General features: G+C 45.3%; 1 protein-coding gene across 4 annotated transcripts in view; it reads right to left on the bottom strand.

The window, feature by feature from the left end:
- CDK16 (cyclin dependent kinase 16) overlaps window positions 1-27,081 on the bottom strand; it is a 59,502-nt gene extending 32,421 nt beyond the window's left edge. For 3 of the 4 annotated variants that reach the window (XM_063119534.1, XM_063119532.1, XM_063119533.1), the window contains exon 1: window positions 26,936-27,020. The gene's annotated coding sequence lies outside the window, so the exon portion shown is untranslated. Of the gene's footprint in view, window positions 1-26,935 lie in introns of all 4 variants that reach the window. The other variant, XM_063119535.1, reaches the window with a different exon arrangement.
- Window positions 27,082-27,372: the final 291 nt, after the last annotated feature.

The following is a 27,372-nucleotide window of genomic DNA, read 5'->3' on the forward strand; positions in this document are numbered from 1 at the left end:
TGTTCTGAATATGTATCTAAGGTGCAAATGTGGGCTGTGTTGATTCTCTCCCTACCCACTCACCCTGCAAGAACGCATCCCCCAGTTCTGGCCCAGTCAACTTCCTATTTATAAGTAATCCTCTCTAAACTGAGCCCAGGAAATCAGCAGCCCGCAACTCCGCGAGGTGCCAAATATATCCTCAGGCCTGTGGCGCTCATTTCTGCACTCCGGGTGCCGACTCCCATTAACTGAAAGGTAGGAGGCCGTCCTCCTGTGGACAGATTAAAAGGTGAAGCAGCCGGGGATTCCAGAGTCCTCTGCTCCAGATCAGATGAGCATTCCTTGCCTCTCTTGTCAAGGCAACATGCCTAGTCAGCCAGGTCTTCTGATAAGTAGATCCAGGCCTTGGCCCTTGGCCTGAGAAACTAACAGAGCAATCGAACAAGCAGCTGGGGGGGGAGGGAATGGGACGATGATGACACACCACCGCTTCCTATGCCCTGCTAGGCTCGCACTGGGAGGGTAAAGGGCAAGGTGGGGCGGCATTTCTCCTTTTTTAAATAGCCCTTTTCAACTGCAAGGAACTGCATCAGCTTCTGGGCTGGTATATTTGCACCCCTGTTCTCTCTCTCAAACACACACTAAACCAAATGCCTCCTTTTCACCCTTACTGGCTTCAAAGTTCTGGCAGTGAAGGAGCAATGGCCACTTAGAGGAGGCATGCCAGAGAGGATTTCTTTCTCTGCCTGTCTATCTCTGAAGTCACACTTTTATCTCAGCCTTCTGCAACCAGCTGTGCCCTCTAGGTATTTTGGACTTCAACCCCAGGCAACATGGCCAATGGCCAGGCACTCTGGGAGTTGTAGTCCAAAACGTCTGAAGGGTACCATGTCTGGGAAGGCTGCTTTATCCTATGGCCCCCCGGTATGCACCCCCAGGGACGATCTGCCTGTCTCCACAACTGTTTCAATCCTCCAGGAATTCTAATTCTGCTCCTAGTTTGTGACGCAAAGTATTTTCCAATAGGTTATGTTACCTCGCATCAACGTAAACACGAATCTCAGACAATCAAAGAATCAAAATGGGTTAAGAAAGAAAAGTAATCTCCTTTGCTTCATCCACTTTTGCAGACAAACAAACATAAGAGCTGCCTTGCTGAGTCAAACCAAGGTCTATCTGGTGCAACATTCCGTCTCCAACAAGGATTAGCCAGATGCAAGGGAAAGCACAGAGGTGATGGCCGTTCCTTCTTGTGTGTCTCAATACCTGCTGCTCAGCAGTATATACTGCATGCGGTACAAAGGAGATTCCATTTCACTCTCACGGCTAAGAGATCTATCCTCTATCAACGGCAATGAATTTTAAGCCATCTGTGGCTTGATTTAAATATGCAGCAGAATTTGGTTAAATGAACCTCATGACTACCAGCGCAGAATTGCACTTTTAATGCTCCCCTATACTGTTAGTTTTACCCTACCCTGTGCCTGCTTACCCTACCCTGTGCCTGTTTGCATTCTCTTCCCCTCCTTATTGTTTTACTATGATTTTATTAGACTGTAAGCCTATGCGGCAGGGTCTTGCTGTTTACTGTTTTACTCTGTACAGCACCATGTACATTGATGGTGCTATATAAATAAATAAATAAATAAATAAATAATAATAATAATAATAATGCAGAAATTTTTTCCCCTGCAGTTAGAAAACGAGCACAGCAAGGAGTGGGGCTAGCCTAAAACCTCTTTCCCTGATGCTGCTATTTTCTGCTTGCAGAGAGGAGTATCCAAAATGCTATCTCCCCCATGCACTCTTAAGTGGCACACTCCAGTACCTCCCCGTTCTGTTGTGGGTGTAACGCTAGGCTAAACAAGTGGTTATCCCAACTTATGTTAGTGAACTCCATAAATTTATTATGTGTCATGTAGAGGTGATGCTAGGCATTTAAAAGATTTGGGGCCCAGCCTGTAAGACAGAAATCTGCATCATATGTGCATATGATCCTCCAGGAAATCTGTCCCAGCATTGGAAATCCAGCTTTTTAAAACAACGTTTCCCCACTGGTACTAATGAAACCATTTTCTTCTAAGCTTAACTGACATGCAGGGCGATGGGAGGGAATGCATGTGGGAAAGAGAGGGTTAACTCTTGCCTCCCCAGCTGCAATCCCCAATGATAAGGGTCCCTTGCATGGCAATTAAGCTGGCAGAAATGTGGACGAAGCCTTTCATTTGCACCAATGGACACTGAGGCTTCTGGGGAATAGATCTGGTGCTAGAAGCCCATAAGTTCTGGTGTGGTGTAAATCCTTCCTCTCGAGTGTCATGAACCAAGCACTAATTGATTTCACTGGACGACAGACACACGGACGCACCAATGACCGAGGCTAACCTCCATGGAATTCATTATCAGGCAGACACAGATGGAAGCAAACACTCCCCAACTACAAAAACAAGGTTACTCACGTCTGTCAGACAGACAGGGACCTCTTAAAAACCCAACCCTCGCCACTTCAGGGCGTTGCAGCCTGGTGTGGATGCCAACTCAATCAAGATGCTCTTTGCCACTCTCAGAAGCAACCCCGTGCAAGGAGGTGACGAGAGTTAGTTGCAAAGTTTTTTGGGATGAGGAGCAAGGGGTGTGTGTGTCTTTGGTCAGTGCTGCAGGCCAGACAGAGGCATTTAAAGGAATTGCTGTCTGCCAAGAATGGGTTGCTCTGTTTCTCTCAACCAAGAGAGAAATATGACAATTCTGTACTAAAAAATCCCAAGTCAGCCGCCATTCTGGATTTTGAGCAGCTCTACTGAATCACATTAGCTGTTTCGGCCATGAACCGGATACGCAGATCTAACAGCTCTACTTCTTTGTAAAGACAGATTTCCTTGAAAAGGTTTGACTTGAAAGGGGCAGAGAATAAAAGTGGTTGCCTTCTATGCAGCTGCTGTTTTCCTCTATTTTTTGGTACGTACATCCATTTTGGTCCCTCTTGTTGCTTCCCATTCAAAACCAACCCCCAAACTTGGTCATCGGCAGCCAAAACCTCAGGACGATGCCACATTCTGCAAGTCAGCAGGCAGAAAATTCTGTATTTCAATATCATTCTTCTACAAAAAAAACCACCACACACCCAACCCTCCTAGTTCCATGCGTTTAACAGAGACAGGGGTCTTTAAAAGTCTCTGTGCTATTTTTAAGTTGCAAAGGAGCTTTTGAGCTTCTGCGGGCTGCAATTTGGGAGAGAGGGAGTGTTCAAGAAATCGACAAAGGAACCATCCCAGGATGTAATTTGGCTCCTGGCAGAATTATGTCAACCTACATGGGTGGATGACAAGGGGCAGAGTTCATACTGTGATGAAAAACTCCACCACTTGCAGGCAACAACGTGCGCACAGGATCCTGCTTCGTCCTGCCTCCATCCGCAAAACTCCACCCATGTTCCAAAGCTTGGCACTAGAGCAGGCGTAGAGGGTGCAACTGCCACAGCAGCTTTGCTGGCCTACAGCCACAGCTCTCCCCAATGTGAGTGACGTGCTGTGGTTTTGGTGGGAGAGGAATACTTTGGACATGTGAAATCTTTGCTTCAAAGCAAGTTAACGATGTGCCTGAACCATACTGAGGAGCACGGAACTTCTCTCTGCAGCTTCTCCCAGTGACATTTTCCCATGCCTTTGGTTTTCCTCCATATTCAGGGCTTCAAAGATGCACATGCTCTAGGGCAGGGGTCAGCAGAAGGTAGATCCCCAGATGTTTGGAACTGCAACTCCCAGGGGCCCCTGGGTCAGGAATGCTGGGAGTTAGAAGTCCAAAATCTCTGGAGAACTACTTTCTGCCCACTCCTGCTCTAGGATTCTGGCACACTTGATCACACATGCCTGGGATCCATCGGTCAGAGTCAGGTTCAAAATAGTGGCTGGGGGAGGAAGGTGAAGAAATACATTTAGAATGGGGGAAAGGGTGCCTCTGAGCAAATGCAAAGCCGAGGAATTTGTTTTCAGTACCAAAACAGAGCTCTCACACTCTTTTCACCCCCAGATTCACTCCTAGTTCTCTTCCCCAAGCTTTCAGCTGCATAATTTGGGGAGGAAGAGTCTTTTTGTTGTTGCTATTATTAAACCAGTGGGAGTCAGAAAGCCTTGCTGATATATTTTAAATTGCCCAGAGATCTATTAGGAGATTCTAATCTACCCAGCTGAATTCTAAAACTTTTCTAAGGCTGCAATCGTATGCACACTTTCTTAGGAGTAAGAGACACTGAACTTGCCACAGGCCTGGAAATTAAGCAAACTGGCATCTTTTCTTCTATTTTGGTATACATTATTCTATTCTTCAAGATTTATTTTGGCTTTACTAGTCACAGGGAAGAGCAATGAGCCATCCACGTCACCTAATCCCCAACGCGTGGAAATCTTATTCCACACACATCCTCCTTCTAAGATTTAAGCATGAATTGCCTGCACACTTTGCAGCCATACGGGCTAGAAACCTCTTTTTAAAAAGCAAAAAAAGAAAGCTGTGGTTTTTACCTGATATCATTTCTCTCTTAAGTCTCTGTGTGTGTTTTCTTCTCTCTGTGGAATAGCAATATACACAGAGAAGTTCCCATGCAATTTCTCTTGGCCTGCCACAGTATCATTCCTTACCAAGCATTTCTCAAACTCCTGCTAAAATAACAGGTTCCAAATAAAACTCACAGAAGAAGCCTGCTTATGCAAATATGGCCTGCAACAGCAGTCAACAGGGTTGAGTCATTAAGGCTGCAATCCTATACATACTTCTCTGGGAATAAGCCCTGTTGAACTCAATGGGATTTACATTTGAGTATACATGTATAGGACTGCACTGTTAGAGAGAACCATGAAAAGACAGTGAATGCACTCCATCTTTGCACTCACTTAATGGGAGGGACTGAATAGTGTCTCCAACACAGCTGGGTCCCATGCCTACAGAACACTCCCTGGAGACCCTTGCAATGCTGCCTCCAATCAGCGAAGATGACCTTCTTGTTTAAGACCTCTCAGTAACCTGGAGGCTGCCCTGGGTGCAACCCCCCCACCCCCATATCGTGGATTTGCATGCTTAGTATTGAGACTCAAATTTGGGTTACCTAGCACGAACATTTGGGATTAGGGTAAAATGAGCTCCCGATAATATCCAAAATGTCCAGCTCATAGAGCAGGGGTGCAGGACCTTAGGCCTGGGGGGCCAAAGGCTGTGCCCCTGCCCTGCTCCCACCAAACCTCAGGTAGTTTGGTCATCTCCTGACTTTTGTGTAGTTTCTCTCCCCCCCCCCCCCCCAATTCTAAAAGGTTGAAATGCCTCTCCTTAGTTTGCGGTAGTAGGAGCTTTAACCTAACAAAGGCTGGTATTTTTGGATTTTGACTCCACCTCTTTTGTCTTTCACCCCGCCCACCAATGGAATCTAGATCCCCAGAGCTTCCCAGAAATGGCCTATCTCCATCACATCTGAAGTTCCTTTTTATTTTATTTTGCAGATAGATCATGTTTTATTACATATAAAAATGATATTATACACACAGAGAAAACAGGAGAGTCTACAATAAAAAGAAAATATGTGGTTGAATATCGTCTTGATATTTGCTATTCTAGAAAACTGCAACATAATATCTGAAAATCTATTTCAAATGTGTCACGAGATGAAGGAAGAATGAGCAGTGTTACACTTTCAGCTCCCCTCCAGATCTGCATCACGTGCAAATATGCATTTATCAAGGTGATGCAGCAGTACAAAAGATAAAGATGAAACCAGGCTAAGGGAAGCTTCATTTCACGAATCCAGGAAATGACAGTGCTATTCTCCACAGCCCTAGGAAAGCCTCACAAGGAAGACCTAAAATTCAAGAATGTTGAACTAACAGTGCAGAAAGAATTCGGAGAGCGCCTAAACAAGGGTAAAGGGGATATACAGCAAAATACTATGTTGCGGTGAAGGAAATGGCAAAATTCAGCTCAAAATAAGATTAAGGAGAAATACATTGGCTTTATAAAGAGGTCTAAGAAATGGGGCCATTTTGGACTTTTCTGGGAGGGAAGGGAAAGTTTCATAGGTCCACTTTGGTCCATTCAAGATTAAATTGCAGAAAAGGGGGTGTATTTCAAGACCATGTCTTGTAGTTACTTTTTATGTTACTTAATAACATTAGTAATATTATCAAAGCAGGTTAGTCACCCTCCTCCTCCTCCTTCTTCTTCGATGAATAAGATTAGTGCCTTTGGCGTGCATATAAAAAAATACACTGCACACACCCATTTAAGTGTTCAGAATAACAATCACTGGTGAGGTAAGTTAGCCACAAATACAAGGGCTCCTGACTCAAAATCACATGGGTTTTGAAACACAGGGTGGAGGAGACTATTCTCTGCCGTCTCTCCCTAAATAGCACTTGTGATACCATAAAGAAGGGGAATTGTTCATCCTATCCACTGACAAGAGGACCAAAAACGTTTCAACTTCATGAACTACAAGGCTGCAGCCCTAGACTAAATACAGAGGAAGTGTTTCTTTACCACAAGTAGGACAGAGCTGCCTAGGACTGCCTTCCTTGAGTGTAAGGAGAAAGCTGGATAGGTTTCTGTCAGAAATGTTTTAAATGCAAGACAATCTGACAGTGTGTGTGTGTGTGTGTGTGTGTGTGTGTGAGAGAGAGAGAGAGAGAGAGAGAGAGAGAGAGAGACAGAGAGACAGAGAGACAGAGAGAGACAGAGAGAGAGAAGGCTGCCTAAGGCCTTAGCTAGACCTAAGGTTTATCCCAGGATTGTCCAGGGGTCATCCCTGTTCGTGTAAATGACATACAAGATATCCAGGAGCAGGCAGGAACAATCCCGGGATAAACCTTAGGTCTAGCTAAGGCCTCAGAGTCCTTCAAATTTGATGAATTTCTATTTCCCTCTCTACTGGGAGTCTGAAAAAAGGCCAAGTCTTCAGAGCCACACAGTTGGCCATTTTCCGACACCTGCTACCTCCTGGGGAAAACTAATGCTAACTGGCAAGCCTTATGCTTCATCTCGACAGAGGTGATACCAGGATCCAAATCCCTTGCCACTGTTTTAGAACCCCAAGTTAGTCCTTGGTAGCTGGGTGCAGTGAGAGACAGGGAACAGTCATGGGTGAGGTTTGAATTCTTTACTGCCCAAAGTTTTCGATCAGAAAAAAACCTCCTGTGATGGGAATAACTTCTGTAAAACAACTCAACCATCCTGGCAGTGGTAAGCTAATAAACACACGTAATAGGCAGACTCGGCTGAAGTCAATCTGCCCGAGACGCAAAGACTGGGTTCATAAGAAAAGACAAAGAGGTTCGTGGAATGGGGGGGAAGTTTCCCTCACCAGAAAAATCCCTGCTATAGCAAATTTAGTCAATATTGTGGACATGCTATGGAATTTTGTGACAGTGATAAAGCCTCTGGCAGTGATTGGCTGAGCAGCATTACTGTCACAGAAGGATGGAGCAGGCAGAACATAAAAACATAAAATAACCCCTCCGGGATCCAACCAAAGGTCCATATAGTCCAGCATCCTGTTTCTGAATGGTCAAGGAGATGCTTCTGGGAGTCCACAAGCAGAACATGTGGGCAATAGCCCTCCCATTATTGTCCCCTAGCAACTGGCATTCAGCAGCGCACTGCGCCTGAACCTGGAGGGAAGCGTATAGCTATCTTGACTAATAGCCACTGATAAGACTTATCCTACAGGAATTTGTCTAATCCCATTTGAAAAGCATCAGCAAATTCCACAAATTATGTACTGTGTAAAAAACAAAAAACAACCTCTTGTCTATCTTCAATCTCCTGCCAATCTGTTACATTAAATGATAGCGCGGACATGCATACATGCACGCACGAACACACCAAAAACCTTAGCTCTATGAGGAAGAAGAAACTTCTCTGCAACCACTTTCTCCATAGCACATATAATTGTATACACCTCTATCATATCTCCCCTCTAGAAGCATTGTTCTTAACTCAAGAGCCTTAAATAGCTTTGCCTTTCCTTGCATGGAAGGTGTTCCAGCCTCCTAACCATTGGGAGCATCCATTTTCTTCCTCTCTTCCAAGTCTACAAGAACTGTGTTGTGCTGCTGCAACCAGAAATCCACATAGTATCTCAAGTGTGGCCACAACACAGATCTCTATAAGGGTGTCATGACTGTGCAGTTTAGTTTTCTATCCCTTTTCCTAATAAACTCTAGCACAGAATTTGCTTTCTTTACTGCTGCCACACACCGAATAAACATTTTCAAGCTTCTCTGGCTGCCATCTTCTGAACTGCTCGAATCCCAGAGAAAGGCAGAGCAAGCAGAAGGGCCTAGCAAAGGAGAGGTACAAGGGTCAGGGGAGGAAAAGCAAGGCTGGAAACAGGGTGTGGTCCAGAAGCGTGAGGGCAGAGATGTTCACCTGGTCAGGTACTGCACAGATGCACAATGTTCAAATATGGATTGAAATAAATAGCCAAATTATTGACTACAGGGGTGCTTTCATATGAGGCTTTTATCACTTGACTGAATTTTACTGGGGGAGAGGGCAGACAATTTGTGCCCCTTTTGCATGTCCCAACTATTTCATCCACCTTTGCTATTATCACAGAAAACTCATTATGGAAGAAACGACAGAACAACTGCACAGCGCATTTTAACTGTCAGTGCTAGAATCCCACCATCTGAAAGCACCCCGGAGTCTCTAGTCCTCAGTAAAACAAAACCCAACAAGCCTATATAAAATTCACAGAAGTCTTCCGAACCACATTCTGAGCTGAAGGTGCAAGAACTACATGACAATGATCTGTCTTATTACAGCACATAAGTATTAATTGTGAAATCCTATTATGTCTTCTGAGAACAAATCCACACCAAGTTCAATGGAACATACTTCCAAGTAAGTGCGTACAGGAAATTAGCTCAAGCCACTTCAAGATTATTTTGATAAAATGGGATATAAATTAAAATATAAAGTCTTAAGTATCCAATTTTAAAGTGACATTTTGCTAACAGAGAAGCCTTCCAAAGAGATGGCTAAAATAAAAAAATAAGACACTCCTTAAGACAAACAGGCACGAATGTTTATAGAATGGACAATGGCCTCAAAGAGAAAAATAAGTTTGTGTTGCTATTGTTGTATTATAAAAAGTAACATATCCTGTGGCTCTACCGCTGAGCTGTGGTTACAGCCATTTCGCCTTTACTTTTGACAGAGGTTTCTCCAGATCAAGCTATGACAATGGCTCTCAAAGCAAGCCGCATGGACAGAAAGTACAACCCTCAATCCTTCCAACTCCTGAGGAAGTATAGGTTGTCTCCCAGCCCACCCCATGGTTAATTGCAAAAAAAGAAGAGGGGGGGAATAAAAAGGTGCTGGAGCTCAAACTAGCCTGGAGGTCACATCCTCTGATTTGGAAGCCTGGCTCTCTAATCCCAAAGATGTGAAGACTGGTTCTGGTTATCCAGCACTGAGTGACACTCTGCACATGCTCAAGTAGACACTACTATTGTGTCAAATGGCTTCCTGGGATAGAACAATGGCTCTGGAATCTGGTTTGAGGCAGGGTCCTCGTCCCAAACCCTGGCCTTTGATGCAAGTAGGGGGGCATTCATTTCTTCTTCTCCAGTTCCTCTGACCCAAGAAAAGAATGTCAGCCTCTTCCCAAAGAAAGAAGGGACCAAGGGATCCTCAATCCAGACAGGAACTAAATTCTGGAGTCACAAACGCCTTTGCCTTTTCCAGTGATAGGCAACAGTCGCCCCAAACTTGGAAGACAGAGCGAGGACCCAGGCTTCCACTAGTAAAAAATGATTTAGTATGTTCAGACATTCATGGATTTGCAGAGCTGTCCTCTTCCAGACTGACACCATGAGGACCCCTCAGATTCTGCTAAAACCTCTCGGTTTACGCATTAGCGTAACAGGGAAGTCCTTGCACCCCAAGTCATGTGCCAGAGGTTCTCTAAGCCTTCTAACTAAAAGTCATGGGAGTGGGGGAAAGGCGCCGATATGCATTTTACAGCAGGATTGATCAGACAAGCAAGAGTTAACCCCGAGACCTCCCCAGTCTTCAGCATGGTCCCCCTACCCACCAACAAAGAGCCAATCACCCGCCATGTGTCAAAGGAACAGATACAAGGAGGAAAGGAATCCTACCGCAGTGTAAGAGGCTCAGAGCCGGAGGACGGTATGCAAGGGACTGCACTCATCATTCTATTAATACTCATGGGAATAACTTGGCTAATGAGTAGGCAGAAGAGCAACCCGGTGGAAGTCCCAAGGCAAAAAGCCACAGGCTGGCTGAAGGTGGGGGAGGTTAGAAGGGAGGGACGACCCTCAACTTCTCTCCCTGGTACCAAGCCAATTAAAAGCAGGGTGGATAAAAATTAATTATTTTTTTAAAAAATAATTTAAAAAATCAGATTTTTTTTTTATTTAAATCGGATTTTTTTTATTATTTAAATCAATTTTTTTAATAAAATGCTTTTTTGGGGAAAATCAATCTAAAGATAGTTTTCTATTTAAGATGCATTATAGTCCAAAGGTTATTCATCATGAAATAAGGATTCATTTATGTAGCACGGAGTTGTATATTCATGCAATGTTTACATTTTTTTGGTAAATGAATTCCATTAATCTATTCACAACGTCATGCTCTTCCAGAGGTTTCTGTAAGATTATTGGGCAATTTTTCTATCTAGAAGATATTATCACAGATGCTTGGTTTTACAGTTCTCAAAACTGTGAATTTGTGCCTGCAGAGATCACAATCCCATTGTTCCTTTGCAAATCTATGTACCCTAACCCTTACCTCTTAAGTGCTAAGTTTCAAAAAAATTCAATGAATACAGTGCACTTTGGGGGGGGGAGGGTGTCACATGATTAAATCAAGTCTTTCTGAGTAGTGATTTAAATCAAATTGATTTAAATCAAATCCACCCTGATTAATAGGCACTTGGTTTCCCAGTCTCATTTAATCTAAGAAGTACCAACGATTTATCTCTGGACACTGTGCAGACTTGGCAAACAAGAGCCAAGCTGTCCAGACACCACCAGTTTTAATCTGGGTGGGAAACACACCGTTGGACTGGCCACAGAACTCTTTGCCATGCAAGACTGCTGTGCAACCCCAAAGTTTGCCATCCTATGATTGGCTGTTTGTGTTTATAGCCCACTTGTCCACCAAGATGGGCTCCCAAATTGCCTTATAATTAAAAATCCAAATGAAGGAACAAGAGAATGAGGGATAGCTTAGTGCATGTAGAGCAGTTTATTCTGGCTCCAGGCAGTTCTGGCTCCAGGCAGTCTATTCTGGCTCCAGCCCAGGTTCTTCCTGCCAGAGGAAATGGGCAGAAGGAGCTGCAGATGGACTGGGAGGCTGACAGATGGTAAAAAAAAAAAAAAAAGACACCAACCCATGGAAGACGCCCCACCGATCAGGATGGTATAACAGAAACCACTCAACATTTCGACAGAATTGGAAAAATACCATGCACCTAATTGCCCAGGACATTCCTGGAAATCAGATAATGATGCATAGGAATTTCTATTTAGCTTCTAAGAGATGATTCCTCCAGGAGTCTAGCATTATTCTCTCTCACATGCGAGACAGAAGGGTGGGGAACCTCAGGCCTAGGGTCCCAATCCAGCCTGCCTGAATTACCCAGATGGCCCTGGCCCACTCCTTTCCCCTTCCCAACCACATATTGTCAGGTGGTTTCCTGGCTTTTCTGCAATTTCCTCCCATTCGAAAAGGTTGAAATGTTTCTCCTAAGGTTTAGTTACTGGCAGTTAAGAGCTTTAAGCTAAAATAGGCTGGTGTTGTTGGTATTTTGGCTCTGCCTCCTTAATCCATCACCGAAATGCAGTCCTAGAGCTTCTCCGAAATAGAATTCAGCCACTAGACTGAAAGAGGTTTCCCCCGCCCTGGCATGCGTGTGGGGGGGGGGGGGGAGGGGAGAGAGAGAGAGCTCAAATGTCCATCCTACTCTCCTAATATTTTGTCACAGTCTAGCATGGCCAAGAACTGGAACCCAGGGCAGACCTGCACAAATTGGGACTTGCTTAGTTCTCAATGGCTTCCATTCAGTTCTGTGGTGCAAAGCATGCAGGTTGCAATATGGGAACCAGTTCAGGAAGACAAAACACTATTCTCACTTCGGATACTGTGAGCACCAGGGATGAGCTTAGCCTCCACCTCACGGCTGTCCCTGAAAGCATGATTTTTCTCCCCACCCCCACGCAAGCAAAAGGCTTCCATTCACTCATATAGGAGAAATGAAAGTGCTGCACTTGGAGACAGGGGTGAGGGGGCTACAGGGACACTATAAGGCAGCCTTCCTCAACCTGGGGCGCTCCAGATGTGTTGGACTACAACTCCCAGAATGCCCCAGCCAGCTGGCTGGGGCATTCTGGGAGATGCAGTCCAAGGCTGCTATAAGGGATGATCAGTCCCTCTCTTGAAGGCAGATTTAAGGTTATGGGGGAGGGGACAATAGATTTCCACCCACCACCAAGAACAAAACAGGAGCTTTTTTCCTCATATGTTATGGGGGTGGGGGAAGTGACACTTAAGACTAATATTGTATTTAGGGAAAATCCCATCAGGAAATAGAGGGAAGTGGACAAAACTCTGACTTCTCTCACTGGTCTCAGGGTCTTTCCCCCTCCACACTGTCTCACGCTCGTTGGATCTTTTAAGGTTATCCATTACTTCAATATTGTGGGTAATTTCTAGAGCACTTTTAAAGTGTGAAGTGCTGTACACCCCTTATTGCTTTCACCCTCAAAACAAACCTGCAAGGCAGGCTGGTTCAATTCCCAAACTACCAGGGTGGAACTGAAGCCAAGTGGTATTAATGGCTGAGCCCGTCTTTGAACCTCAGTTTCCCTCGTTTTCAAGCCTTTCTTCTGGACCACATTGGTTCTCGCAGCTTGTGTACCTCCCACCTCAAGTTCAACCGCTGCTGAGTCCCTCGCATGTTTCTCCCTAAGCATTTTCCGTGGTGCAAGGATACATAGACCAACACCAGCAGAGGGGCAAATTTTTCCTGTTGGCGTCTCGATTGAGAGAAGAAAGAGAGAGGAACAGACCACCCTCAACCTCCAAGAAGTACAATCTGGGAGTTGATCAAGCAGGTCTGTTCACATGGGCAGATATGCAACGACAGCAACTCCTTCTAACTATGGAGATCTCTGGACAAAACCCAGCCCCTCCCCCGAGAGGCATCACCTGTATAGAAAGTTGCATCTGTAACAACAGTCTTTGTTACCAGGCCATTTTAGGAAACGGGGATGTTTCAAAACCTTGCACTTCTTTGGTGATCTTTGAGCTGGCCAAGTAAAGGTATTACAAGAGATGGATTCTAGATTTCTTCTTATTGCCAATATGGCTGCTTTTGCCTCTTCTCAAAGTGGTGCTTCCAGGAAATCTAGTTGTGGACAAGGTCCTATGCTCATTGGCAACCTCTGCCATATTTACAAGCCAATGAAATTTTCACCCGGGTGGGGGATAAGAGGAATTTATTTTGATTTCCTTATTTTATTTATATCGCACCATTCTACCATAAAAATGGCACTCAAGGCAGCTAACAATAACATCCAGATTGAAAATAAATTCTTAATTACAATGTAACATATAAATAGGGCATTTCCTTTTACCCTGATCACCACTTCCCACCCAAGGCTTCTCAGCTCTATGGCACCCAACTTGAGCCAAAAATATTCAAGTTTTAGAAAGTGAAGTGTACCGTGCATGGGCTTGCATTAGGCTGAAAGGAAGCTAGAGGTTGCCTGCTGGCTTCTCTTCAGCATAACTCCTAGTCCTGGCCAGTCAATGCTCCCCAATATGATTCTAGAAGTGTTGGTGGCTTCTACCATCGACCCCGGCCTTACCTTGTCTTCACCTTTTTGGTTCCTAGCATGCCTGCACAAGGAGGATCCTCTTTGCTAGTACAGGGAGTGATTTCAGAAGGTGAATCAAAGACTGCCAGTCCTTGCCAACATTAAGAGCCCTTTGTTCATCTTTGTGGTTTTTACCCTGGGTTAAGTGATCATATGAGGGTGGAGTTCACCATTCCCTACAGGGAACTAGTTTTGCCAGAGGGCCACTTTGTGGAAGGGCTAGAGTAGAGGACCAGGACTCCCATCCCTCCAAAGTGGGATGCCAGCAAATGCAGTCCACATCCACCACTCCCTTCTTGCTTCTGAGGAGCCACTTGGCACTTCCACACCCCAGACAGATTGGGCCCCCAAGGCCCCTAATTGCCAATCACTAGCAAAGAAAGAGGCAATTTGTGAATGGCACCAGGTAAGTCAAACCAGGGGTGGGTGGGATCTGACTGTTCCTTTTCCTAGGTGCCAAAAAGGGAAGCTAGAAAAATAAAAATAAGCAATCCATTGTATTAGTCGTCATCACGCCCAAACAGCAAGATGGAAGTCCCAGCACACAACTGGTGACCAATTTGCTTATGGAAGAGCAATGCCCAAAGCAACCCTAATACATCCTGGAATGTTTGGCTCTTGCAGGCAACAGCTGCCCGCTGCCATCTCGGTCTGAGATAAGCAACTCTAAATATCTATAATGATGTTGGGCACTGAGCACTTCTTAAATCGTGGCCCGCCTCCCTCCACACCCGCAAGCTGAAGAGGCAATCTGCTTTTCAGGGTCAGTCTTAGAATGTCAAATGAACAGCGGTTTGCCTCTTCAGAGAACCCTCATCACAGAGGACAGACACAGCAGCTGAGTATTGTTTCAGAAACCTGCCGAAGTGCACACCCACACTCTGCTCCTGAGGTTAAAAACAAACAAAACAAAAATGGCAGCCTGCAAAGGACAAATTAGAACAACGGCTCCTCAGGACAACAAGGTGTTAAGGGACTCTCTTTGAGCACACGATGCTGTAACATCTTTACATCTCAGCAGGTCACTTGATTTGGTCAACAGCTGGAAGGGAGGAAACCTGGTAAGCTCCTTTGAGCTTCCCAGAAGCTGACGGCCTGCGCCTTGTCAACAGCATTTCAGAGTTGCATTTAGGAAAGGTAGGTTCAAATCTTTCCTCACCCGAAAGCCTTTCCGGGTAACCTTAGGCCAGCCACTCTCTCAGCCTAATCTAGTTCACAGAGTCGTAGTGGGGATAAAATGAGATAATCCCCATGTACACCAGTCCCAACCTCCTTGAGGGATGGGGGCAGGGAGGGGGGTTACAAATGGGAGGTAAGTAAGAACAGGATGCAAGTGTGACAAAATAAAATAAAAATAAAGCCAGTACTGTACTGTTGGCTGCGCTAATAGGTTTCCTCTCTGCTACTTAGAATAAACACTAACAACGATCCCATATTTGTTTACATTGAGAGAGAGAGAGAGAAAGCGCGCAAAGGGGCTGCTAAAAAAAGTCACTCTAGCCAACTCTTTCTGCCCAAGAGGAACAAAAAAGTTATACCCTTGGTCATACATCCTAGGGGAAATGGCTGGAAACAAATGCAGATCAAGCAGTAAGCATAAACACCAAACTATCAGTGACCCAGTGCAAACTGCATGGTGATTATGGTCATGTTCAACAATAAGCCACCAACAATAGTGTACACAATTCACATCAACCTTGGAGGATGAGGTGGGCTTATTTATGAAGCCCTTCTCCTTTCTGATCTGCTTGCCCATGGCTGCAGACAAGATGGCTAGTTGCTGCTGGACAAATAGGCACTATTTTGGCTTTGTTATATGGTGGAAGCCTCTCCTCCAAAAGCTTTAATTGCCACAGAGAGAGATTCAACAGGACAAATCCAGGCCCTCCAAGATGCTGCCCATACTTAGTTGCAGACACAACCACGTTCCACCCAGACTCCATTCTCAGACGGATGTGGCATAGGTGTTACCCTGAAGAGCCCTGGGGCTGCATCACACAAGGGAACTGTGGTTACAGCACGTGGGCATGCAGCTCAGCACCGGAACCCAAGACAACACTGTGGCAGGGTCAGATCTTGTCTGGGCATTCCAGTGACAAGGCAGAGTTTTAAGATTTTAGGATCAAACATCTCCAGCAGAAGGACAGGATGGGGGGAAAGCCACAACACAGAAGGGTACAAGGATGGACACTTTGAGGCAGCTCAAGCCACCCATCCCATCCGGCAGGCTGCTCACCTTCTCATCAGGGCTGTCCAGAATGACCAGATGACTCAATTGTAGTTGGGAATGACCAACAGTGGATGGGTGACTCCAAAACTATTCTTGGCTTTTCTTGCCTTACACCCAATGCTTTGTTTAATGCACACTTTGCCTATCAGAAGGCCCCACCAAGGGCAGCCTATCGAGCTGCACAAGTCATCAGCAAGGTTAAGTACGCCATCACCTCAAACAGAAAAAGGAATGATTCCAAAGAAGGGTTTTGCTTGTGAAAAAACTCTGCTTGCTTTTTTACTCTCTCTCTCTCTCTTTGAGAAATAAGATTTCTGCACCTCATGGCTGTTTTGACAACATGTGGGCTGAACCTGCTGAAGCCTCAGCGATCCAAAAGGGTCTGGGGTTAGAGGTGCCCCCTCCGCTTGAAATTGCTTCCAAATGTGACTGCACTACCTTCTTTACTTTCCCCTTTATCACATGGACCCAAAACCTGCCCCTCAAAAATCCCAAACATCATTCTTAAAGGAGAATTACTCAAAACAGCAAGTGTAAACTTAGAATTATAAAACCGGACATTAGGTGGGGTGGGTGGAGACAAGATGCCTTAAGAAGTACGTACCCATTTGTTTGGGGTGAATGTGTTTTAAAGAAGCACAATCCATTCCTCTCTAGCTTAACCTTAATCCTCAGAAGCCTTTTGGCTTGAATGGTGGGATAAAATAAACAAACTGTCTTGAAAAGATAAGTCTTGCATTACTTCCCAAAAAATTCTTAGGCTCAGATTTTGGGGAGTCTCCAATGGAGGTGGTGAGGAAGAATCCGGACCTTTCTCTACATGACCCCTCCCAGGTTGTCAGGGGCCCTCAAATGGTCTCAGGTCAAAACAAGGCACAACAGGAAGCAGCAATGTTGGGTCGAAGCTTTAAGCTTATTGAATTGTGCCCTAAACTCAAGAGGGTGCCAGGGCAAATATTATAGCACTGGCATAATTAGCAAACTTCATCTCAAAGCAATTTTATTTGACCCTTGGCCATCTTTAAGCAAGGCATGGCTTAAAACAGCCCTTGTACGGAAAGAAAATATTGATTTTATTGGTGACAGCACAAGTTATTGCTAAAAATTAGAAATCTCAACAGAATCATACAATAGAAATGTGGTGTCCTAATGTCTGGAACACTGTATTAGCAGAAAAATTAACGAAACAGTTTAGAGCAGCCTTCCTCAACCTGGGGTGCTCCAGATGTGTTGGACTGCATCTCCCAGAATGCCCCAGCCAGCTGGCTGGGGCATTCTGGGAGTTGTAGTCCAACACATCTGGAGCGCCCCAGATTGAGGAAGGCTGGTTTAGAGCTTATTGAGGACAAGAAACAGATGTCTTCGTAACGACATAGCACTACTTCATTAATTTGATAAATGACACAAAGACAACAAGGTACCTACAAACCACTCATGGTACACTCTGGAGAGAGATTTGAACATAGATCTACCATGCAAGATGATGGAACTGACTCTTAATAATCAGATGGGCCATCTCAAACCTCATGGACGCGTGGTTGGTTGGTTCTGTTTTGTAATTCCTGTTAACTTTATTATGAACTGGTTCAAGAAAAAAATAAAATGTTTATTTAAACAAATAAAATAAAACAGTCTTTATAAATAAAGCCGCAAAAGTTACCAGCCTGCAATTTTTTTTATTAATACGCTAAGAGGCTAGATAACAGGCTACTAGCAGGCTGGTTTTAAAAAATGGCCTTCTACCTAGGAAACCCATGGAGGGATCTACCCCTCCTCCACCAGATTTATTTCAGTGCTAGTCGCGGAGGAGGAGACTTTCCTTACTCTACAAATAGTACAGAAACCAAGCGGGCCAGTGAAAGAGAGATGGAGCAATCCATCCCACTCCCCCCAACTCCACTCACTTGCCTGCATGGGATTCTTGGTTGTATGTGGCTACCAGGCAACTTGTTAAATACAGGACTTTTTAAAAAAGAAAGAAAAAGGCCTACAGCTTCACTTGCAAAAAGAGTGAGTTTCCTTTCAAAAAGGAGACTGAGATTCCACACTTTAATCTTCCATCTCTCACTGGGCGCTGAATGGAATATTCCAGCTACACCTGAGTGCATGTGTTTCAGATCAGCAGAACCTTTCATTCTATATAGTGCCATTGCTGTTACCTAGCCTGGGCTCCCATGATTGCAATGTTTTGTTGCACAACACATTCTCAGCCCCTTAACTACCATCTGGAGAACAGGGTGATCCTCAAGAAGACAGAGATTAGCTGCCCCAGAACTAGATGGTTGCCTCATTGGCTCTCTGCACTCATCAGCTGATCGGACATGGCATCTAATAGACTAACCAAACCCTCCCTGATTAGAATCTTGCCCTTGGCTCAGACTCATTAGATAGCCTTAGGCAAGTCCCTCTCTTTGTCTCAATTTGAAGGTAATGTTACTGACTGAATTACGGAGTTGCTGTAAAAATTACGCAAAGAACATGTACGCAAAGTGTGCTGAACTTTCTACAGCAGGACTATGCAACTTGGTGCTGGCAACTTGGTGTCCACCAGATTTTTGGGACTATATTATTATTATTATTATTATTATTATTATTATTATTATTATTTATTTATATTGCACCATCAATGTACATGGTGCTGTACAGAGTAAAACAGTAAATAGCAAGACCCTGCCGCATAGGCTTACATTCTAATAAAATCATAATAAAACAATAAGAAGGGGAAGAGAGTGCAGCCTGCCCTCCCCACACACTTCGAAGAAAGGTGCAGGACTTTTCCCCATGCTAGATGGCTGGGCTCCCATGCTGGATGTGTGGGGAAACAGGTACATTTGACCAAGGCTTGGGGTCCAGGGAAACTAGCCCGGGTTACAAGACCATGCAAACTTATTTCCCAGTATCTACGTGTCCAGATAATGGGTGGTGATGCTAATAAAACTCCTTCTCTTGCTGTTGATAATGGGTGGTGATGCTATAATAAGGCTCCGTCTCTTGCCGGTGTTGTAATGCATGGTGATTTTAATACTATAACTCCCATAATCCATGACCATTGGCCACGATGGCTAGGCCCGATGGGAGTTGTAGTCCAAAACACTTGGAGGGCACCAGGTTACCTATCCCTCCTCTACACTGCAGTTTGAACATAAATACTACAAAACTAAACAAACAAGGAGAAGCACTCACATTCTGGTGTGGCACTTTCCTAACAATAGGAAGAGTCAACATCCCACCTGCTGACTCAAACAAAGTACATAAGCAGGGCTGTGAAAAAGCCCAGAAAGAAGGTTGGTCAACCTCCAACAACTGTCCCATGACTCTTCTTTAGTATGTCTCTCACTCACACACACACACCCCTACCTGTTTATGAATTACACCTCAGGAAGCAGGCCCAGTTCAGAGCCCGTTGCCATATTGTTTCCTGTGACTGGAACAGTCTCTTCCCACACTCTACCAAGCTGTTCCTTCACCACTTTGCCTCAAAACCCACTCCTCCTGCCAATTCTTCCCTGGGCAGCCCTAAGCTCACCTTTTCTGCACCTTCAAACACTAATTATCCACTCCCTCCTCATTTGAGGTGCCACTTTTGACACCGTTTAGACCTAAAATACCTCAGAGCCTGCCTGCCTTCTCTCCTTTGTTACATTTCAGCCGTACCATCCACAGGCCGAAGAGTGGCTAGCAGAGGGCCTTGGTGGCTGCTCCTCAGTTGGAGCACCCCCATTCCCTAGATCCTCATCAAAGTCCAATCTGCACATAAAAAACAAAGATGGCCATGCTGGTCCATCAGGGAAATAATAATAATCCAAAATCTACAGTAGGGCAATACTTTTATTAGGACCAACCGAAATGCAATAACAGACAGTGCACAAGCTTTCGAGCTCTCCAGAATGCTTCACCAGGCTAAATGGCACAAAAAGCAGGAGGTGAACACAAAAAAGTACAAAGATTAGCCCAGAGGTTGAAGTCATGAGTAGGGGCATTGCTAGGTACTTAAAAGATGGGGGACCAGATCCGTAGGGCACAAATCTGCATATGCTAATTCATGTCTACATATGCAAATTTAGAATAATTACTAGAATTTACTTAAATTTCACGGAAGGCAAAGCTAGCCAATTAATTTCTTATCCAAATAATCTCAAATTAAAATAAATTCTTCAACTAATTTGCACCCAGACCCAGATAATCCCAAACCAATGCATAAAGTCCCTATCCCCCCCAGTTTAAATGCCACATAGGGGAAGATTGTGGAGTGGGGTTTGAAATATGTGGGAAGGTGAAAGTTAACCCTTCCCTCCCCAGCTGCAATTCCCCTGGAAAACTGCCTCCCCCCTCATAGCAATTAAGATGAGGGGGGAACCCTTTCATTGGCAACAATCATGGATACTCAGTGCTCTGTGGAATAGATTTGGTGCTAGGCCTAACCACACCTCTGGTCATGAGGTCTGCAGTTTAAGCTCAAGATAGATACCGCAGAGTGAATGAATTAGTCACTGATGGATATTGTAGGTATCCAATTACACCTGGGACGATGCAGCCATGGCTGACCCCCATTTCTGAAAACATAAAGGCCAACTATAACTCAGCTCTGCCTTTTGCTTTGGGCAAAATTCACAGGTTCCTGGGTAGGCAATGAGAAACATGACAGTCTTTATATTAGCAAAGCCATAGATTAATGTTAGATGGTGCACTAGGTTAAAAACAAGCTGATAGAAGCCAGATTATGTAGTATTTACCTAGTTGCTGGAGGAAACAGACCCCCCACAGTTCAAAGTCCCTCTCCAGGTGGTAGAAAACCATCTTGCACTGGTGGAGGATTCCACCATGAGTAAATATTCACCAAGGCACATAACACACGCCTCAAAGATCACCACACTGGTCCATAAGGAAAAAAACCCTAAATCTACCGTTTGTGTAGAATCATAGAATAACAGATTAGCAGAGTTGGAAGGGGCCTACAAGGCCATCAAGTCCAACCCCCTGCTTAATGCAGAATCCACCCTAAAGCATCCCTGACAGATGGTTGTCCAGCTGCCTCTTGAAGGCCTCTTGTGTGGGAGAGCCCACAACCTCCCTAGGTAACTGATTCCATTGTCATACTGCTCTAACAGTCAGGAAGTTTTTCCTGATGTCCAGCTGGAATCTGACTTCCTTTAAGTTGAGCCCGTTATTCCGTGTCCTGCACTCTGGGAGGATCGAGAAGAGATCCTGGTCTTCCTCTGTGTGACAACCTTTTAAGTATTTGAAGAGTGCTATCATGTCTCCCCTCAATCTTCTCTTCTCCAGGCTAAACATGCCCAGTTCTTTCAGTCTCTCTTCATAGGGCTTTGTTTCCAGACCCCTGATCATCCTGGTTGCCCTCCTCTGAACATGCTCCAGCTTGTCTGCATCCTTCTTGAATTGTGGAGGCCAGAACTGGACGCAATACTCTAGATGAGGCCTAACTAGGGCTGAATAGAGAGGAACCAGTACCTCACATTATTTGGAAGCTATACTTCTATTAATGCAGCGCAAAATAGCATTTGCCTTTCTTGCAGCCATATCGCACTGTTAGCTCATATTCAGCTTGTGATCTACAACAATTCCAAGATCCTTCTCATTTGTAGTATTGCTGAGCCAAGTATCTCCCATCTTGTAACTGTGCATTTGGTTTCTATTTCCTAGATTTAGAACTTGGCATTTATCCCTATTAAATTTCATTCTGTTGTTTTCAGCCCAGCACTCCAGCCTATCAAGATCACTTTGAAGTTTGTTTCTGTCTTCCAGGGGGTATTAGCTATCCCACCCAATTTTGTGTCATCTGCAAATTTGATCAGCGTTCCCTGCACCTCCTCATCCAAATCATTAATAAAAATGTTGAAGAGCACTGGGCCCAGGACTGAGCCCTGCGGTACCCCACTCGTTGCCTCTCCCCAGTTTGAGAAGGTTCCATTGATAAGTACTCTTTGAGTCTGATTCTGTATTCAACTGTGAATCCACCTAATAGTTGTTCCATCTAGCCCACTTTTAGCTAGTTTGTTAGAATGTCATGTGGTACTTTGTCAAAAGCTTTGCTGAAGTCAAGATATATGACGCCCACAGCATATATGACATCCACAGTGTAGTTTCTGGGAAAAGTGGTAAAGTGAAGCTACTTTCGTTGTGGTGACATTCACTAGCAAGTATTAAACAGTTGCAGATTTACCTTAAATTTCACTGGGCATTGTTCTTATTTTTTTAACCATTTTTACCAGTCCTGATCATGTGGTCAGGAATAGGTTAGAAACCAAAAATAGGTGCATCATCGAATCCTCACCCTCCCTTTCCATTCTGGCCAATCATAGCCAGCTGGAAGCCCATGGGACAGACCAAGTCTGCAGTGGCTTCGTCAAATTTTAATCAGATTAAGTGGCATTCACTTCCCACCCTGCAAACAAAAAACAATGGCTCATTGCCCAACCATACCTGCTCCATACCTGTGAAGCCTTTACTGGTAGGGAATGCTCACAGAAGCCGAACCACCTGCAAAAAATTCAGATCGTCTGGAGAGTATAGTGCCACCATCCCAGCCAAGGAATGTCTTAATTTGGCACCAAAATGATGCCCATCTCCTCAGTGGCAAGTTAAGACTTTCCTCCACTCCTAGGCATTTGATGGAGCTTTTTAATGTTAGTGGTCTATCGGGTCCTGGTACATTATTGTTTAATTGTTTCTAGCCACTTTAAATTGTTTAAAAGTTTTGTATGATAAAGGTTTTATACTATGTTCGGTCATGTTATATTCTAGGGTTTTAATTTTTGTGAACCAGCAGAGTAGAGTGTTGGCTATGAGGCAGGATAGAAAAGTAATGAATGAATGAAAGAATCCCTAAAATAAACAATACTTCCAGTTTAGGGCCACGTTCATTCTGTGCCCTATACAGCACCAAGAACCCTGCTGCCCCAAACAAACATTTAAGGGGGGGGGGAATGATCGCGTGGAGTTCAAGCTGCCAAGAGCCATAATTGGGAGACAAACAGTATTCATAACAAAGATCTTATTATAACCAGGGTTGTTTGGGCTTAATTAAAAAAAATCAAAATTATGCACCAAAGCATCCCAAATTCTGTTCCAAGAAAAACTGAAGCCTCCCTGTGTTATGGAAATTAAGCAACTTTGCCTATGGCTACCTATTTAACATAATGTATTATTCTAGACAGGGAGGGGAGAAAGCTACAAAAGGGATTTGAAGCTCCTCCTTCTGGCACTGGAAATTCTACTGAGGCCCACCTCTCCCATTCAGCTTTCAAGCCTATCTTCCCAGACAGAGGAACCAGAACCACCCTTCTGAAGGGGGGCGGGGGAATGAGAGCTAAAATTACCAGGATCCTGAATAAGGCATGGAACTCATGGAACTCACAGCATCATAATGGGGGCCTTTCCTAGATGCCAGGAAGTGAAACAAGGAAGACAGAATCAGCTTAGCCCAGGGGGGAAAGCAGATACCTCAACCTGGGCCCCTCCAGATGTTATGGACTTCAACTCCCGTCAGCCCCAAACTACATGGCCAAGGGTCAGAAATGCTGGGAGTTGTACCTGGAGGACATCAGGTTGGGCAAGGCTGGGGTAGTGAGTGCATCTCACTACTCAAAAGCATGCTGCACAAATTACAGCGCAATCCTAATCATGTTTACTCAGTAGTCTCAATTCATTTAATCAGACTTACGTGCAAATACGTGCAGCTTTAGTCACCATTACTTCTCCATGACACTGGCAGTGCAGTTCAAGAATGGCCAATGGATTCCAATTCTCATGAATACTGGAGATTCTAAGATTCTAATCTACATTAGCACTCAAGAACAGGGAACCAGGCCTGGGTGGCAAGGAGGGTTACTCCAGGTTTGTTTGTATGGAGTAAAAGCATATGTGCATGTGATCCATGTCTTGAACCCCAGTTCAAAATCCAATGACTGGGTGGCCCCAGGAAAGCGACAGAAACCCCTCATGTGTGCCCCACTTGCACACTGAAAAAGTTCTCCCAATTACGGCAAAGGTGAACAAGAAGTGCCAACGTGTTCTGAATAACTAGAGAAACAGAACATTCACCGGAGGATTCAACGTAGAATATAGCCTTGGAAAACCCAGGGCCAACCCCCTACTCTACTGTGAAATTCCCTAACAGCATAATCCTATGCACATCGACTCAGAAGTAAGTCTTACTGAATTCAATGGGACTTCCTCTCAGGAAAGTGTGGAAAGGATTGCAACCTAGCCAGATGGCCTTGCCTTCAGCCCAATGTCACAGACTTGCCTTCATGAGTCCCTTCTCATTTATCTACAAGTACCCCACATACCCAAGAAGTGCTACGGAAGTAACCATTTCCTCCTCTCCACACGGCTCTCTTTCTTGCATCTTCTGCAGAAACATGCAAATTGGCTCGCTTGCCTGTGTCACCTCCAGCTCTCTGCTGGACACCTTTCCTGCAGTTCACCAGCAGTGCATTGTGATCTGGATTGTGCGGGTTGAACTGGGGTTTGGAGTGGATTGTCCGGACTGTGGGTATGAGTTAAGACTAAATGGCTTTTTGGTCCAACTCCGATTCTATTCACAGCACATTCAGCGGCAGTGGGCAAAACTGCAGCAGTCCAGGCTCAAATGTAACTAGATCTCCACCCCAAAAGACTAGATAAGAGGAACCATTAGGGCAAAAATAAAAGAAAACAAACCTTTATGTGATGGGTTAAGATCTAAGAAGAAATCCCAAAATGGGAAAACCCAGTGGGGGGGGGGGGGATGAACATCTTCTTCTCCACTGCAGCAGAGCTGTCCTGCTCTCCTCTCAAAACCACTTAAGATGTCACTGCAGTTTTTTCTGCAGAGCCCTGCTGAGACCTGGCACTGGGGCCAACTCCACTGAGTGCCAAAAGCTGGTCATTGAGGCCTAAGTTGTCAGGGAAAGGAATAAATAGCAAGGTGTGGGGGGAGGAAAGGCCACCTCAGCTGAGATCCAGACACCCGTGTATTTTGCAGCTTCCCAATGAGAGTGCCTGACTCACACACACCTTCCTCATCAGAGATCAGCAAAGGTTTGACAAGCAAATGAGGACAGGCAGCCAGGCACGGTAGCTGCTGAGTTGTTAGCTCCAGCAGGGCAAGCAGCAAAGCAGAGTGACAGGAAGGGAAAGGTAGCCTTCTCGGGAACTCTGGGTGGCATGTACGGGGACTAACATGGAAAAAATCCAGGGGCCCTCTCCCACCGGCAGGCCTCTGCACCAAACCTCTCTGGGGCTCATCCTGCCAAGCAGCCAATCCCCTCCAAGACAACCCTGATCCATGCTAACCTCCCAGCATCGTCACAGGATCCATTTGCCTACCGGCGCATTATTAGTCGCACACAGACGCAGCACCGCGTGAAGAGGGGATGGAACACCCCCCTCCATTACATCATCGAGCTTACAAGGAGGCAGGTGATAGCGCCAGGTCTTGGGGCAGAAGGTGAGCAAATGAAGTCCCACCCCCACCAGGAGCAGCTGGAATTCCTGAACAGAGATGCCAAGAATCCCCTATGGAGGCTTGCTGCTGCGGTTTCTCCTCCCGCAGAGCTTATTTTCTCCACCCCTTTTCCTAGCCTAAGTGCCCTGAGAGCATGCCTTATCCCTATCAGTCTTTGCACAAGGTTGAGGGAGAAACAAGTATATCATTTAATTAAAGTATTATTATTATTTTAAAAAAAGGTTCAGTAACTATGAGGCTGGGCTTTAATCCAGTTCCTCTCCCATCCTTTCCTTAAAAGCCATGGAGAAATATTACTTCTCTGATTTTGAGCAGGGGGCGGGGAGACCTTAGCCACTTCCACAGAAAAATGCTTAAATCCACAGATCAGAGAGGCAACGGATCCCCCAAGAGAAATGCCCCATATGTAAGCAATCTTACAAGTCAAAGACTGAGCACAAAGCAAGGCACAAGAGAATCTAGTGACAAAAGCTGACGTGAACCATCACCCAGCAAGTCCAAACAGAAATAGGCCTGTTACACAGGGACAAACCAGCCCTGAATCATCAGCCATGAGGCAAACAAGAAGTGCCTGGGTTGAATCCCCAAAAGGTTCTTGCTAGGTCAAAGCCAAGGAAAAGCTTGGGGCAAAAATAAATAAATAAATAAATAAAAAGCCAGACAGCGGTGGGGGAACCTCCAGGGCATGGCAGTTAACTGGGAAAGGTAGATCTTAACGGAAAAATAAGATTTCCAAAATACAAATGGGGTTTATAATGGGGAAGGCACAGATCCTCATAACTTAAGCACAGTCCAACACTATTTCAGAACAGCAGCAAGGGATATAAGATAGATATAGCCTGGTTTTAAAAATTAGCAGAATGGGTGGGTCCCTGGAACTAGGAAGTGAAAGCATGGTTCTGAAGAAGGATTTAAAAATAACAGTAAGGATCTCCAATAGTCTCCGAGTTATTGCATCTCCCTTGGGTCCAATGGGGAAAGGATCTAGTCCAAGGGGACACACTGAGGAAGGGTTCAGAAACAGAGTGGATACAGTACGCCTTGGGGGATAAAAGAGAGTTAAAAGTAGACCAATGCGAAGCCTCCTTTAGTCTAATGACAGAGAGCCTATTGTAGCTAGACCTCAGTAATTAATGAAGCAGAATAGATCAACCGGGGGAGAGGAGAGTTCATGCCAGGGAAGGATTAAAGGGAGGTCAAAGCAGATCTCCTGCGTGAACAGAGGGGCTCCCTGTAGCGAAGCGAGTGATCCAATCCAAAGGCAGCGATGATGATCCCACCGGAGGCAGATTCCTAACACGGGGTCAAAGGTCATGCTGGATTCCCCCCCCCCCAATCCCTCCCCAGTGAGGAGGCGTCTCTTACCTGAGCGGCTGCTACTGCTATTGCGAGTCCCAGTAATCCTCGGCCATGGCCGCCGGCACGGGCCGCCTCTGGACTCGGCACCCCTCAGCCGCCCATGGTCACCCCCAAAGCCCGGGTTCGCTCGGCTCCTCCCTCCCAGCTGCGCAGAACCACCCCCCAGCCCAGCCGCCTCCCACCCTGCGACTGGCCAACGCCAACCCCCTGGCTGGGCTTCAGTCTCCCCTCCCCTTTAGGGCATACCATTCCCCACACGACGGGGAACGCGGCCGGAAGCCGCGAACAACGCCGGCCTCTCTAGCGCTACCCCGCTCATAAAGTGTGAAAAGAAAAGAAAAGGAAATGAGTGGAAGAAACACCCCGATAATTTCCAGAAAGATAGAGCTTTATTAAACTGTGAATGAACAATAAAGCCTCCCCCGTTTCATTTGATTTGGTAG

Source organism: Elgaria multicarinata, chromosome 3 (genome assembly GCF_023053635.1).
Source record: "Elgaria multicarinata webbii isolate HBS135686 ecotype San Diego chromosome 3, rElgMul1.1.pri, whole genome shotgun sequence".
NCBI classification, from domain to species: Eukaryota; Metazoa; Chordata; class Lepidosauria; order Squamata; family Anguidae; genus Elgaria; species Elgaria multicarinata.